Here is a 14,217-nt window from a genome sequence, read left to right on the forward strand (position 1 = left end):
AGGAGAGCTCCACTGCCTCAACCCCCGCCAGCGCTACCGCTGTTGCAGTTATGCCCTTCACCATGCCCTATATCCCGGGAGCAGCTTGGCTACCCCAGTACTCAGGGGAGTCACATACCCTGCATGACTTTAGAGAAAAGCTGGATAGCCTCTTCCAGGTGTACCCCCTCACAGAAGAGCAAAAAGTGAGCATCCTGGTGGCCCAACTAACTGGGGCAGCCAAAAGGGAAGTAAAATCCTGGCCACCTGGGAGGAAGACTGTCGCAGGGATACTAACCCGGCTGAAGGACACCTTTGATACCCGCACCTCAGCCGAGATTAAACTTAGATTCTACGGGTGCAAGCAGCGAGCGCATGAGAGTATAAGGGACTATGCACTCAACCTACAAGAGGCCCTGAGGGCCATTAAGCAGACCGACCCTAATGGAGTGGGAAACGAGGACAGGCTGTTGACCGAACAATTTATAGAGGGTTTATATTGCAATGCCCACCGCACCCAGTTGCGGGCAATGGCCTTACAGGACCCTCATCTAGAATTTGCACAGTTCAAGGACAGAGCCATCCGGGTGCTCCGAGAACCGGCACCAGGTGGCGTTGTGACCCACAGACGCCCCACTACCACTTACTACCAGGAGGCGGCGCCCTTGTCAGCAGGGCCTGTGGGAGCTGATGCGCAGGCTTTGGACAATGACCCGGCTCCAGACCTACACCATCAGGTCCAAGAGCTAGCTAAAAGCGTTGCTGCGCTAACCCGAACTGTGCAGTCTTTACAGGTTTCCACTCCAGGGAAGATCCAGCTGGCATCCGGACCGGAGGACATCCCGTGGCGTCGACCAAGGAGGACCCCACCGGCCAGAGGAAGACCCAGTGACCGATACAGCGAGGACGGACGACCCATCTGCCGCCGCTGCAATCAACCCGGACATATGGAAAGGTACTGTTCTTTAAACGGGCACAACCTGGGGTAGAGGGCCAACCCCCAGGAAAAAGATCACCAGGCCCATCGAACTGGCGCGACAGATATGTGGGAGGACGTCCAGTCTTGCCTGTGGTACTGGATGGCATTCCCATGAGTGCCCTACTGGACACCGGGTCACAGGTCACCACCATCCCGTACGTGCTCTTCAAGCAGTACTGGAATGACTCGGATATTACCCGCTACCCTGACGACGACTTGAGTATCATCGCCAGCAATGGTCAGCCCGTGCCACAGATCGGATTTAAAGAGGTGACCATCAAAATTGGTAGAGTCGAACTGGCCGCACAGGGACTGATCATTGTAGATATTGACAAACATGAGAGTCACCCAAAAATAACTCTAGGAACTAATGTAATTGAAAATTGTCTTGCAGAGGTGATTTTCCTTTTACAGCAGGTTGCCAAGAATGCCAGCTCCGGCGAGCAGCGGGTGCTCCAGAAAGAGATCCGGGCACTGATGCAACGGCAACAAGTGGAACTCTCCGGCGGTGAGATTGGTAGCGTAAGAATGTGTGACCCTTTTCCTATTGCCATGCCCCCAAAAAGTGAAATGATGATTTGGTGCCGGGCAGCTATTGGTCTGAGAGGTAGAGATTACCAGGCAATGGTAGAACCAGTTTACTCAGACAGTAGGCCCACCATTTTGACAGCACGGGGGGTGGTCAATGTACGCCATGGGAGGGTGCCCGTTCGCATAATAAATATCGGGGAGAGGGAAGTGTACCTGCCCCGGTATGCCACGCTAGCCAAATTATATACCACTAATCAAAATTCTATACAATCTGTGGAACCCTTGCCTCCATCTCACCCGGAGGAAGGTAACGGCTCTAAGAAAGACATGGAGGACTGGTGTCAGCAACTACATCTGGGTACTGACTCCACTCCCTCACACCAGAAACAAGGAGTCTATCGGGTGGTTCAAGAGTATGAGAGAGTGTTTAGTAAACACCCGTTAGACTTCGGGCGAGTCAAGGGGGTAGAACACCGCATCCCCACGGGAGATCATCCTCCCATAAAAGAGAGGTATCGACCCGTACCCCCTGCACATTACCAACACGCCAAGGGGATGCTTAGAGACATGAAGGAGGCTGGGGTGATCAGGGATAGCTGTAGCCCCTGGGCAGCCCCACTAGTTTTAGTCAAAAAGAAAGACAACACCATGAGGATGTGTGTAGATTACCGGAAAATCAACCGTATCACACACAAGGATGCGTACCCCTTACCAAGGATAGAGGAGTCATTGGCTGCTTTAAGATCTGCTAACTTCTTCTCTACCTTGGATCTCACTAGCGGGTACTGGCAGGTTCCTGTAGCAGAGGCGGACCGGGAGAAGACCGCATTCACCACCCCGATGGGACTTAGCGAGTTCACCTGCATGCCGTTCGGACTCTGCAACGCCCCAGGAACCTTCCAACGATTAATGGAGTGCTGTCTGGGCCACAGAAACTTCGAGACGGTCCTGTTGTACCTGGACGATGTCATCGTATACTCCAAAACTTATGAGGACCACCTGAAACACCTGGCGGAGGTGTTCGAAGCTCTGGCGAGTTACGGCCTAAAGGTGAAACCCTCCAAGTGTCACCTCCTGAAACCAAAGGTGCAATACCTGGGACACGTGGTGAGCGCTGACGGAGTGGCTCCCGACCCCGATAAGATCACCGCAATCAAAGGATGGCCAAGCCCTTCCAGCGTAAAAGAAGTGCGGCAGTTCCTAGGGTTGGTAGGCTACTACCGAAGGTTTATTCCCGGTTTCACCAAAAAGGCGGCGCCTATGCAGGACCTCCTGATAGGCCAGTCCCGGAAGGCCAAGAACCAGAAGCCGCCCTTCAAATGGGAAGAGCTAGAGGAAGAGTCCTTCCGCCAGCTGAAGATGGCCCTCACGGGGGATGAAATCTTGGCGTATCCGGACTATAGCCAGCCCTTCATCCTCTACACCGACGCCAGTAACGTCGGGCTAGGAGCCGTACTGTCCCAGATTCAGCAGGGGAAAGAGCGAGTAATCGCCTATGCCAGCCGAAAACTGCGACCCACCGAAAGGAATCCCGAGAATTATAGCTCATTTAAGCTAGAGTTCCTGGCCGTGGTATGGGCAGTCACCGAGCGCTTTAAGCATTACCTCGCTTCTTCCCGGTTCACCGTATACACGGATAACAACCCGCTGACACACCTGGACACGGCAAGACTCGGTGCCCTGGAGCAGAGGTGGATGGCCCGTCTGTCCAACTACGAGTTCACAATTAAATACCGGGCAGGGCGCTCCAATACCAACGCGGACGCCCTGTCCAGGATGCCCAACCTGCCGGACGGAGGAGAAGATCCGGAGGGACTGGAAGAAGTTGAACTCCCTGCGTTCCACCGTCATGGGACTATCCAGTATTCCCACCGGGTAAGGAGTAAGCAGGCTGCTACGTTGAACCCCTTACCTCACTACAACTGGGCGGAAACGCAAGACAGCGACCCTGCCGTCCGACTGGTGAAGGAGATGCTGACTCGCCCGGAGGCTAGCCTGGAATCAGACGCTCCAGAGGAAGCCAAACAACTATGGGCAGAGAAGAGTCGACTGTTCCTTTACAAGGGGAAGTTGTGCCGCAGAATGGTTAACTCCAGGACGCATGAACTACTCTGGCAAGTAGTGGTGCCACGAAGAGACGCAGCCATGGTGATGGAGGCATACCACGACGGAGCTGGACACTTCGGGTGGAAAAAGCTGGAGTTCCTGCTGCGCGAGCGGTTCCACTGGGTAGGCATGAGGGGAACCATCGAGAAGTGGTGCAGAGACTGTGGCCCGTGCAATCTGAGAAGGAAGGACCGGGCCAGCCAGAAGACTCCCCTGCAGTCCATCGTCACCCGGCAACCGTTGGAACTGGTAGCCTTGGATCATGTAAAACTGACCCCCAGCAGAAGTGGCTACGTCTACGCGTTAACCATCGTGGATCATTACTCCCGGTTTCTGGTTGTCGTCCCCGTCAAGGACTTAACGGCTCGAACAGCAGCTAGAGCCTTCCAGCAGCACTTTTGCCGTCCACACGGGTACCCGGACCAAGTGCTGACGGACCAGGGACCTGCCTTTGAAGCGGAGGTCTTCCAGGAATTCTGCAATCTGTATGGCTGCCGGAAGATAAGGACGACACCCTACCATCCGCAAACTAATGGACTTTGTGAGAAAATGAACCAGGTGGTAATGGATCTTCTAAAAACGTTGCCCCTGGAAGAACGCAGTCTGTGGCCTGAGAAGTTGCCCGATCTGGTGGACCTATACAACCACATCCCGGTAGGTTCCACCAACTGTACCCCGGCTTACCTAATGAGGGCAAGACCTGGTAAGTTACCTGTTGACCTGGAAATGGGAGTCCTGACGCCCGAGGACACTTCACCAGAAACAGACTGGGACACAGAGAGACAGCAGCAGTACCGGAAAGTACAGGAGAGCGTGGAGCGAAGTCTCTGTCAGGCTAGGGAAAGACAAGAGAAGACTTACAACCAGTATGCTCCCGCTGTTCCCCTGGTACCCGGAGAGCAGGTCTTGAAGAGGAAGAGACGGCTCCACAAGTTGGACGACCAGTGGGAGAAGGACCCGTACACCGTACTGCCCTCAAGCCACGAGAACCCGAAGGTCTGTACCATCAGTAAAGACGGAGGGGAAACCACAGCCATTGTATCCCGGGACCACCTGAAGAAGTGCCCCGAACAACTGAGGAACCCTGAGGAGGAACAGGAAGACCATCGACCCGTGGAAGAAAGGGAAGATATGGTTAGTACCGTGCTCGGGGACTTCCCTCGGTCTTGGACTCAAGTCAATGGTGCAGTTGTGGTACCCGTACTCACCTTCCTCCAACCATCATCCCAAGAACCTACGGAGCAACGGGTAGAGCTGGAAGAGCAGCCGGTCCAGGAGGCAGAAGACTCCACCCAAGCGGAACAGGAGAATCCACCCTCTGCTTATAGTGAGCCTGCCGTACCCCTAGTGAGACAAAGAGCCGGTAGACAGCTGCCCAGTTTACCCTTGACAGCTCCTACACCCTGTAGTTCAGGGCCAGACAGTCAGCTCCGTAGGTCCACTAGGGCCACTAGAGGCCAGTTACCCGCACGTTGGAGGATCTAAATGTTTAAGTTGTTTTACAATGTTTACCTGTTTATTGTTGCTTGTGTGTAATTTTGTGTTTCTAGTTGTTTTTAGGAGTCTTCGGTGGATTTACCGGGAATCCTTTGTATATAGTTGGAGCGTAACCCAGGATGGACTAGAGACTGTTAAGGACTCGGGGTAGGACAGACCCCTACCTGGTTACGTCTCCCTGTGTTGGTGAAATGGACACCTTTGCTTTTCTTCAAAGACTGCACCCGGTTGCGGACATCCGTGACCATCTTATTGTGTTTCCTTATTGTATTTTATTGTTCTTTGATATACCTTGTTATATTTTTCTAAAAAGTGTTTAGTCCCGGAGTACTAAATTTCACTAGGGGGGAGTGTGACACCCCAGGGGTCTGGTTGTCACAGTGATAGAGATATTACGTCTGAGAGCAGGTGGGAGGTCCTTTGGTCAGGGATCCTGTGCATGCCACACCTCCTGCCCAGCCTTGGGAGGGGAAGAACTTCCCCTGTATAAACCCGGGGCTGAGGCAGGGTTAGTGAGTCCAGGAAGAGTAGAGACAAGAGCAGCATAGGAAGCAGCAGAGTCACAAGGAGTCAGGGGCTGGCAGCTAAAGAGTTCGCCCTGACTAAGAAGATTCTTTACCGGACCCGGAGTCCGAGGCTGTGGGGACTAACTCCTACCCAGCAGCAGAATCCGTCAGGCAGGGGATTTCAGGTCCCCTGGCCCAGAAGCCCGAAGGCCCGGTCACACGCGTGGGACCAGCACCGCCATCGTGGAGCGGAAGCCATTAGAAGGCCCCGAGTCACCGGCCATACGGGTGAGCACCACACGGTACACTCAGGGACGTGGGCTACTTACATCAGCTTCTAGCAAGGTAGCCAGAAGAGTACAGTCAGCTTGGGAGGCCTACAACTACGCCTGGCCAGGGGAGATCCCATCTGCTCAAGGACTGACCAGGCCCCGTTCGCTAGCAAGTACTCCGGGAGGGTCTATCGTTGTTACCAGTAAAGACCCTGAACGCTACCATACCGTCTCTGAGTGGTTCCTGCTACCCCCATCATCCACGTCGGCTGCCCTGAGGCCATACCCCTCCCGTTGGGGGTTATACTATCACGCTGCACCATCCTTCCACCGGCCTCAGCGGTCTGCCCTGCAGCAGCAGCCCCCTGGCTGCATTCAACGGGTGGCGTAGTCATCAACCATTTTCTACCGCTAACAGACTGCCGTCCAGTTTGACTCCCTGGGCACGGACCGGGTCACCGCCACGAGACTACAACCCTAAACAGATCCGGCTCCGGGTAAGCTCCCGCGTGCGCAACGCAGCGCGACACAGGCCCAGGGGCGCGTCATTTTCGTGGACATGGCTCTGAGTCTCTTCTTGTCCCAGATGTTCCTGAGTCTTCAGGTTTCTTTATTCTACTTGTAGTGATAGGAATGTAGGAATGTGACCGGTCAGGATCCGCCGCACAACAGGACAAGGTCCACACCCATACAATGTCATACCTCCTCGCTGTAACCAGGTTGTGCCTCGCACCTTACCTGGCTGCACAGCTGGATCAGAGGATGATGAGGGGCTTGATCCACATGCCCTCGGCCATGCCTGCTCCTCACCTGTATGATGTCAAGGCCGTCTACCCCCAGTAGTCACCCATAATATGTACTGGGCTTGGTACATGGGCTCTGTAGACAGTATCACACCTGATAGGATTAGATACAGTGACTTGAGATTGCACCAAGTGATATGCTTGGATACATGTTTACTGCTGTGTCTTATGTATGTTCTCCATATCATTTAGTGCTGAGCTGTCTTCCGACATCATTATGTTGGTTTATATAGGGCTTCTTCACATGTATTGTTGGATTGCACTGAATGAAGTTTTTCTTTTCCTGTTTTTGGAAGCTTTTCCTCCTTATGTTAAACTCTAGCCCCATCTGTAGCGTAGGAGATAATTGTCTGATTGTTGGGAATCCGACCACAGGGACCTCCAGTTTTCTGATATTGGACCTCCGGACCCCTGAGAATGTCGCTCTGCAGCCCTGAATGGAGTGAAGGTTGCACCCTCTGCCTCCCCCCCGATTCATTCAGTCTGCTGGAGAGAGAAGGTCCCGTAGACAGTGAAAGGAGCCGAGACCCTCACTCCAGTCAGGGCTGCAGAAGGGAACTTGTCTTTTGGGGAATAACCTTCCTCATCATGTGTTTTCCTCCTCCACAGTGAGGAGATGACTCAGTGTCTCTTGGTTGTCACTGGTTTACCGTATAAATCACATCGGTCCCAAATTCATCCCTAAAAAATGACCTAAAATGCTTTGAATAATTACTGAGTTTTTTCGCAGTGCGAATTAGTGCAAAAATATTGCGACTTTTGGAGTTTTAATGCCAAAATGGGCGAGATGACGTCCACTGTTCAGTCATGTGGCCCCTGTCGCCAGTCTGTCCGGCCGTGGCCCCAGTGGTCAGGTCTTAGCCGGGCTCCCATCCTCCATGTATACCGGATGAAGCAATAGGTCTGTATATAATGAGGGTGACTCATCTATAATGTCAGGGTCACAGTGATACATAATGTATCATTAGGGTCGTACAGCAATGTATATAATATGTAGGGCACGGATGTGGCGATAAATGACTGGCGTAACTTCTTGGACACGTGACACGGGTTGTACGCACACACCGTTCCTTTAGGCGCAGTTATTATTCTTCTCTTATGTAGATAAAAGGCTTTTATAGAACTGGAAGCATGTGAGACTGAACCAACCTGTTCTCTGCACCCTCCACCCAAAAGACAAAAATGCCTTTGATAGATTTTTGGAGACCCCCTGCATGTCTGGAGCATCTCCTCCTCCGCCCACTGCTAATCATCCTGCACCTCCCATCTTACCCCTCAGAGCCTGAAGTCAGGTCGCCCTCTTTGATGTCATTGTGGCCCCTCACCCAGAGGAGGGACCCTGCCATTAACCCCTTCACCTACGCTGTCATGGGCGGCTGGAGGTAAACTCCATCTTACCAGCGTTACTGCACAGGAGCCATGTATGATACTGTTCAGCTCACAGAAGATTGTTTGCCCTGATACATTGTAACAAGACCTCACCTGTGTGAGCAGTACAAGGTGCCTTGTGCTTCTGGCTACATTCACACAGATCCCTGCCCCATTGTTAACGGCAGCGGGAAACGTCGTAGCGCCTGTGCTGTTACCTGCAGACGTGTGCAAATCGCAGCGTGTGAACACCGCTTTAGTCTCTGAACGTAAACCCCCATTTTCCTTATCTAAAGAGCAGCAGTGAACTTGAAGGAAAACACAGAACTTCTTCTAACTTTACGATGATAAAACACCCGACATTTTGAAGAAGGAAGAACTTTATCAAAAAAAACTTTTTTTTTTTTTTTTTAAATATTCTCTGGTTAATTTTTTTGGAGAAACCATGTGACCACCGCCACTTTTTTTCCCTTTCCTGTTGATGATGTCCCCCCTTTATGTTGTCAACTGGGGGCCATCCCACAATGGGGACAGCAATTCAGGAAAATTCCTGGAGATTATATGGTCCTCATGAGAAGATCCTAGGGGATAATCGCTCACATAGATCACTAAATTTTACTACATGTCAGGACCTCGCAGGGACCTTCCATTTAACCTCTTGTGCTCCAGGCGGCTGCAGTAATGTAACATCTACTACTAAATTGCATAATGTGTTCCTGTGGGGTGAATTATTTGCAGGTCGCTCCCATTTGCGGTGGCTTCCATCTGGCACTAATTGTACAAGTATTGGTGTCAGTGCAAATATCCGAGCCCGGGGAAGAGTGTTCCCAGGTGAGGGCAGCCATGCAGCGATGGATAAAGCTCCATTCACATGGGTTTTCTAGGTTCAGGGGAGTTTTTCTTGAATCCTCTTCCCCATCTCTTGCAGGTTGTCATTTTTCTACCATTGAATGTAACTTTCTACAGATCCTGAAGTCCACACTGATTATCCACCAACTCTGCACCCTGTCCAGCTCTCACTTTCTAACTGTATGGCGTGACTAGTACTGATAAGTCATAATGCTGTATTTTACTCCAGAGCTGCACTCGCTATTCTGCTGCATGTTATTGTAAACTGTCAGCAAGCTTGTGCAAGGACACCCTCTAGGAAATAGTTTTCATGCTTCAGAATACTGTATGGAGCCTGGTGCAAAGACAACTCTAAGCAGCATGGAAATCTCCGGAGACGCTGAATGAGCAGGAGATGTGGGGAGGTTTCAGCTCTGAAGCTGCGGAATAGTAAATAAATCTACAGCTTAGGTCTCTGCTCAGCATGTGTCTTGTTAATAATGTGGTGGTGATTGGAGGATCTCCTTTATGAGGATGTCTGTCCTCCCGTTGGTGCCGGTGGACCTGCTCCCGGGTTGGAGCCTCGGCCAAAACGCTGCATTTTTTTTACACGCCTTTGGTATAATTGCAGGAAAGTAAGAAGATGATTGGGTTTCATGTAGAGCGTGGATGTCGACCATCACACGACTTCTTTGGTTACGCGTTCTACATTTACATTTTACAGAACACCAAGAACGGCCACCGCCATCAGATTGGAATGGTTACGGCGGGTGACGTCAGGTCCCCACATGCTCCCGTGTGTATGGAGATGTTTGTTTTTGCTGTGGGATATGCTCCATTTCCTGAACACTCAGGCAGTAACATTTCCCAGACAATCCTACACAATTCTCCCACAAAGCAGAAAGTCAGGTGAGAAAGCGGGCAAAGACGGTATATATGTACATGACGCGCATGAGGACCTTGTCTATGTGCATGACGCGCGTGAGGACGGTATATATGTACATGACGCGCGTGAGGACCTTGTATATGTGCATGACGCACGTGAGGACGGTGTATATGTACATGACGCGCGTGAGGACTGTGTATATGTACATGACGCGTGTGAGGACGGTGTATATGTGCATGATGCGTGTGAGGACGGTGTATATGTGCATGACGCGTGTGAGGACGGTGTATATGTACATGACGTGTGTGAGGACGGTGTATATGTGCATGACGCGTGTGAGGACGGTGTATATGTGCATGACGCGCGTGAGGACGGTGTATATGTGCATGACGCGCGTGAGGACGGTGTATATGTGCATGACGCGCGTGAGGACGGTGTATATGTGCATGACGCGCGTGAGGACGGTGTATATGTACATGACGCGTGTGAGGACGGTGTATATGGACATGTGTGAGGACGGTGTATATGTACAGGACGCGTGTGAGGACGGTGTATATGGACATGTGTGAGGACGGTGTATATGGACATGTGTGAGGACGGTGTATATGGACATGTGTGAGGACGGTGTATATGTGCATGACGCGTGTGAGGACGGTGTATATGGACATGTGTGAGGACGGTGTATATGTACATGACGCGTGTGAGGACGGTGTATATGGACATGTGTGAGGACGGTGTATATGGACACGTGTGAGGACGGTGTATATGGACATGTGTGAGGACGGTGTATATGGACACGTGTGAGGACGGTGTATATGTACATGACGCGTGTGAGGACGGTGTATATGTGCATGATGCGTGTGAGGACGGTGTATATGTGCATGACGCGTGTGAGGACGGTGTATATGTACATGACGTGTGTGAGGACGGTGTATATGTGCATGACGCGCGTGAGGACGGTGTATATGTGCATGACGCGCGTGAGGACGGTGTATATGTGCATGACGCGCGTGAGGACGGTGTATATGTGCATGACGCGCGTGAGGACGGTGTATATGTGCATGACGCGCGTGAGGACGGTGTATATGTACATGACGCGTGTGAGGACGGTGTATATGGACATGTGTGAGGACGGTGTATATGTACAGGACGCGTGTGAGGACGGTGTATATGGACATGTGTGAGGACGGTGTATATGGACATGTGTGAGGACGGTGTATATGGACATGTGTGAGGACGGTGTATATGGACACGTGTGAGGACGGTGTATATGTACATGACGCGTGTGAGGACGGTGTATATGGACATGTGTGAGGACGGTGTATATGGACACGTGTGAGGACGGTGTATATGTACATGACGCGTGTGAGGACGGTGTATATGGACATGTGTGAGGACGGTGTATATGTACATGACGCGTGTGAGGACGGTGTATATGGACATGTGTGAGGACGGTGTATATGGACACGTGTGAGGACGGTGTATATGGACACGTGTGAGGACGGTGTATATGGACACGTGTGAGGACGGTGTATATGGACACGTATGAGGACGGTGTATATGTGCATGACGTGTATGAGGACGGTGTATATGTACATGACGCGTGTGAGGACGGTGTATATGTACATGACGCGTGTGAGGACGGTGTATATGTGCATGATGCGTGTGAGGACGGTGTATATGTGCATGACGCGTGTGAGGACGGTGTATATGTACATGACGTGTGTGAGGACGGTGTATATTTGCATGACGCGTGTGAGGACGGTGTATATGTGCATGACGCGCGTGAGGACGGTGTATATGTGCATGACGCGCGTGAGGACGGTGTATATGTGCATGACGCGCGTGAGGACGGTGTATATGTGCATGACGCGCGTGAGGACGGTGTATATGTACATGACGCGTGTGAGGACGGTGTATATGGACATGTGTGAGGACGGTGTATATGTACAGGACGCGTGTGAGGACGGTGTATATGGACATGTGTGAGGACGGTGTATATGGACATGTGTGAGGACGGTGTATATGGACATGTGTGAGGACGGTGTATATGGACACGTGTGAGGACGGTGTATATGTACATGACGCGTGTGAGGACGGTGTATATGGACATGTGTGAGGACGGTGTATATGTACATGACGCGTGTGAGGACGGTGTATATGGACACGTGTGAGGACGGTGTATATGGACACGTGTGAGGACGGTGTATATGGACACGTGTGAGGACGGTGTATATGGACACGTATGAGGACGGTGTATACATTGCAGTGCAGTATGGCGCGCGGATCTGGATGCCGTCTGTCTCTGCTCAGCATTCACACAACTCCCTGAACAGCTCATTAAATCCTTTAAAACAACTATTTGATTATTTTCTCTTTTGTTCCAGCGAGTCGATTCCCTGCGGAGCCCTTGAGCGAAAGATGCCGCGATTCCACCTAAGAAAGATGATTAGATGTAAGAAGGGAAGAGAGACACCGAGCAAGAAGAGCAAGAAGCCGCCGGGAAGTGAAGACCTGCAGGAAGGCACACAGGGGGCGCGTCATCTGCGTGGGGGTCTCAGGTGCCCGGATCCGGCTCTGCTTCCACATCTGAGCCACTCATTAGCCACAACCATGTGAAATGACGGCTATGGGATGTCCCATATTAATGGCCGATACATAAGCCACCAGAACCATGGAGGGAGATCAGCTTCAAAACTAGAAGGGTCTCATTCAAAAACCATAATTAATTACACAGGTCTATAGAAAAAAAGTTTTTCTCAGGTCCCTACGATTGAATGGATTTAGGGAATTTTGCTGAATTGTTTCTAGTTTTTGAGATAATTCATCCATGAAAATAATGCGTTCCCTCATTGCAACTTGTGTGTGATCATGGATGCGACAGCTTTTGGTCTTTTGACTCTTTTAGTGTCTTACAAAATAATTATATGGGATATTTCATTATTTCAGTTTGCAGCTTATGCAAATCGCCTCTTCAGGGGAAAAGAGGACGTGAACTCTATAGCGCCACCTATTGGAAGCAGCAGTCCTACAAGTCACAACTGACCCTTTAACGAGTCGTGCAATATGACTTAGGATAAAAGCCAAATCTGAATCTCAGTTTGCAGACACGATGTTTCGGGGTATTGCCCCTCATCAGTGCAAAGTATGAGAACAGATTTGGTTAGGTGCGAGGCTCTGGACTGAGGTCTAAGGGGGGACGTTTCTCCTTGTGTAGAGTAACATACCGTCTCTGGCATGCCAAGGTAAGAAGGCTTATTCGCCGTGCAATGCTCCTCTAGGAAATTTAATATGCAAATTGCCTCTTCAGAGAAAAAGAGGACTTTAACTCTATAGTGCCACCTATTGGAAGCAGCAGTCCTACAAGTCACAATTGACCCTTTAAAGGAAATCTATCACCCCTGGGAGATATCAGACCTCTACTATGGGCCTACAGGGTATAGAAAAGTAAATCTACACATACAGTACAGACCAAAAGTTTGGACACACCTCCAGGCTGTGTAAGGGCTATTTGACCAAGATGGAGAGTGATGGGGGGGCTACGCCAGATGACCTGGCCTCCACAGTCACCAGACCTGAACCCAATCGAGATGGTTTGGGGTGAGCTGGACCGCAGAGTGAAGGCAAAAGGGCCAACAAGTGCGAAGCATCTCTGGGAACTCCTTCAAGATTGTTGGAAGACCATTTCCGGTGACTACCTCTTGAAGCTCATCAAGAGAATGCCAAGAGTGTGCAAAGCAGTCATCAAAGCAAAAGGTGGCTACTGTGAAGAACCTAGAATATAAGACATATTTTCAGTTGTTTCACACTTTTTTGTTAAGTATATAATTCCACATGTGGTAATTCATAGTTTTGATGCCTTCAGTGTGAATGTACAATTTTCATAGCCATGAAAATACAGAAAAATCTTTAAATGAGAAGGTGTGTCCAAACTTTTTTTCTGTACTGTATATATATATATATATATATATATATATCAGTGTTATATAGATGCACCCACTGTATGCCAGTGTTATATATACCAATCAGAGATCCGGTGTGTCCTACACAACCATACTCATTACAAGGTATAAGCACACAAGTTCTTGAACACCTCGGCCTTTGCACGTAAAACAAATGACCCCGACTTTACACAAAGACTGAAAAATATAGACATCCAGATCCCCCTGGAAACATGGACCAGAGCTGAAAACGAATCCCTGGTGCCCTCTGGATTCAGGAAAATCTCCATCCCTGCCCTGAAAAATACAAACATCAAGCATGGCCGCTGCTCAGGAGGAATATCGGTCTGGTATAAAGAGGAGCTCCAACCGTACATCAAACCGATGAAGAGGGGAGACAGCCACATATGGATCAGAATCAGCAGCTCCATCCTCACCTCTCATTCTGATGTTTACCTCTGCGCTACCTACATACCCCCGCCAGAGTCACCCTACTTCAATCCAGACAGCCAGAGTCATCC

The 14,217-nt window shown here is 50.6% G+C and overlaps 1 long non-coding RNA gene across 3 annotated transcripts in view; it reads left to right on the top strand.

Annotated features, from left to right (window-relative positions):
- The window catches only part of LOC141156607 (uncharacterized), a 51,388-nt gene extending 37,878 nt beyond the window's left edge, over nt 1-13,510 (top strand). The window contains exons 1-3 of one of the 3 annotated variants that reach the window (XR_012247694.1): nt 5,363-5,886; nt 9,594-9,778; nt 12,143-13,510. This is a non-coding gene — a long non-coding RNA (uncharacterized lncRNA). The other 2 variants (XR_012247692.1, XR_012247693.1) reach the window with 2 other exon arrangements.
- Nucleotides 13,511-14,217: the final 707 nt, after the last annotated feature.

This window comes from Phyllobates terribilis, unplaced genomic scaffold (assembly GCF_046119375.1).
Source record: "Phyllobates terribilis strain yellow unplaced genomic scaffold, ASM4611937v1 Scaffold_8__6_contigs__length_399053987, whole genome shotgun sequence".
In the NCBI taxonomy this organism is placed as follows: domain Eukaryota; kingdom Metazoa; phylum Chordata; class Amphibia; order Anura; family Dendrobatidae; genus Phyllobates; species Phyllobates terribilis.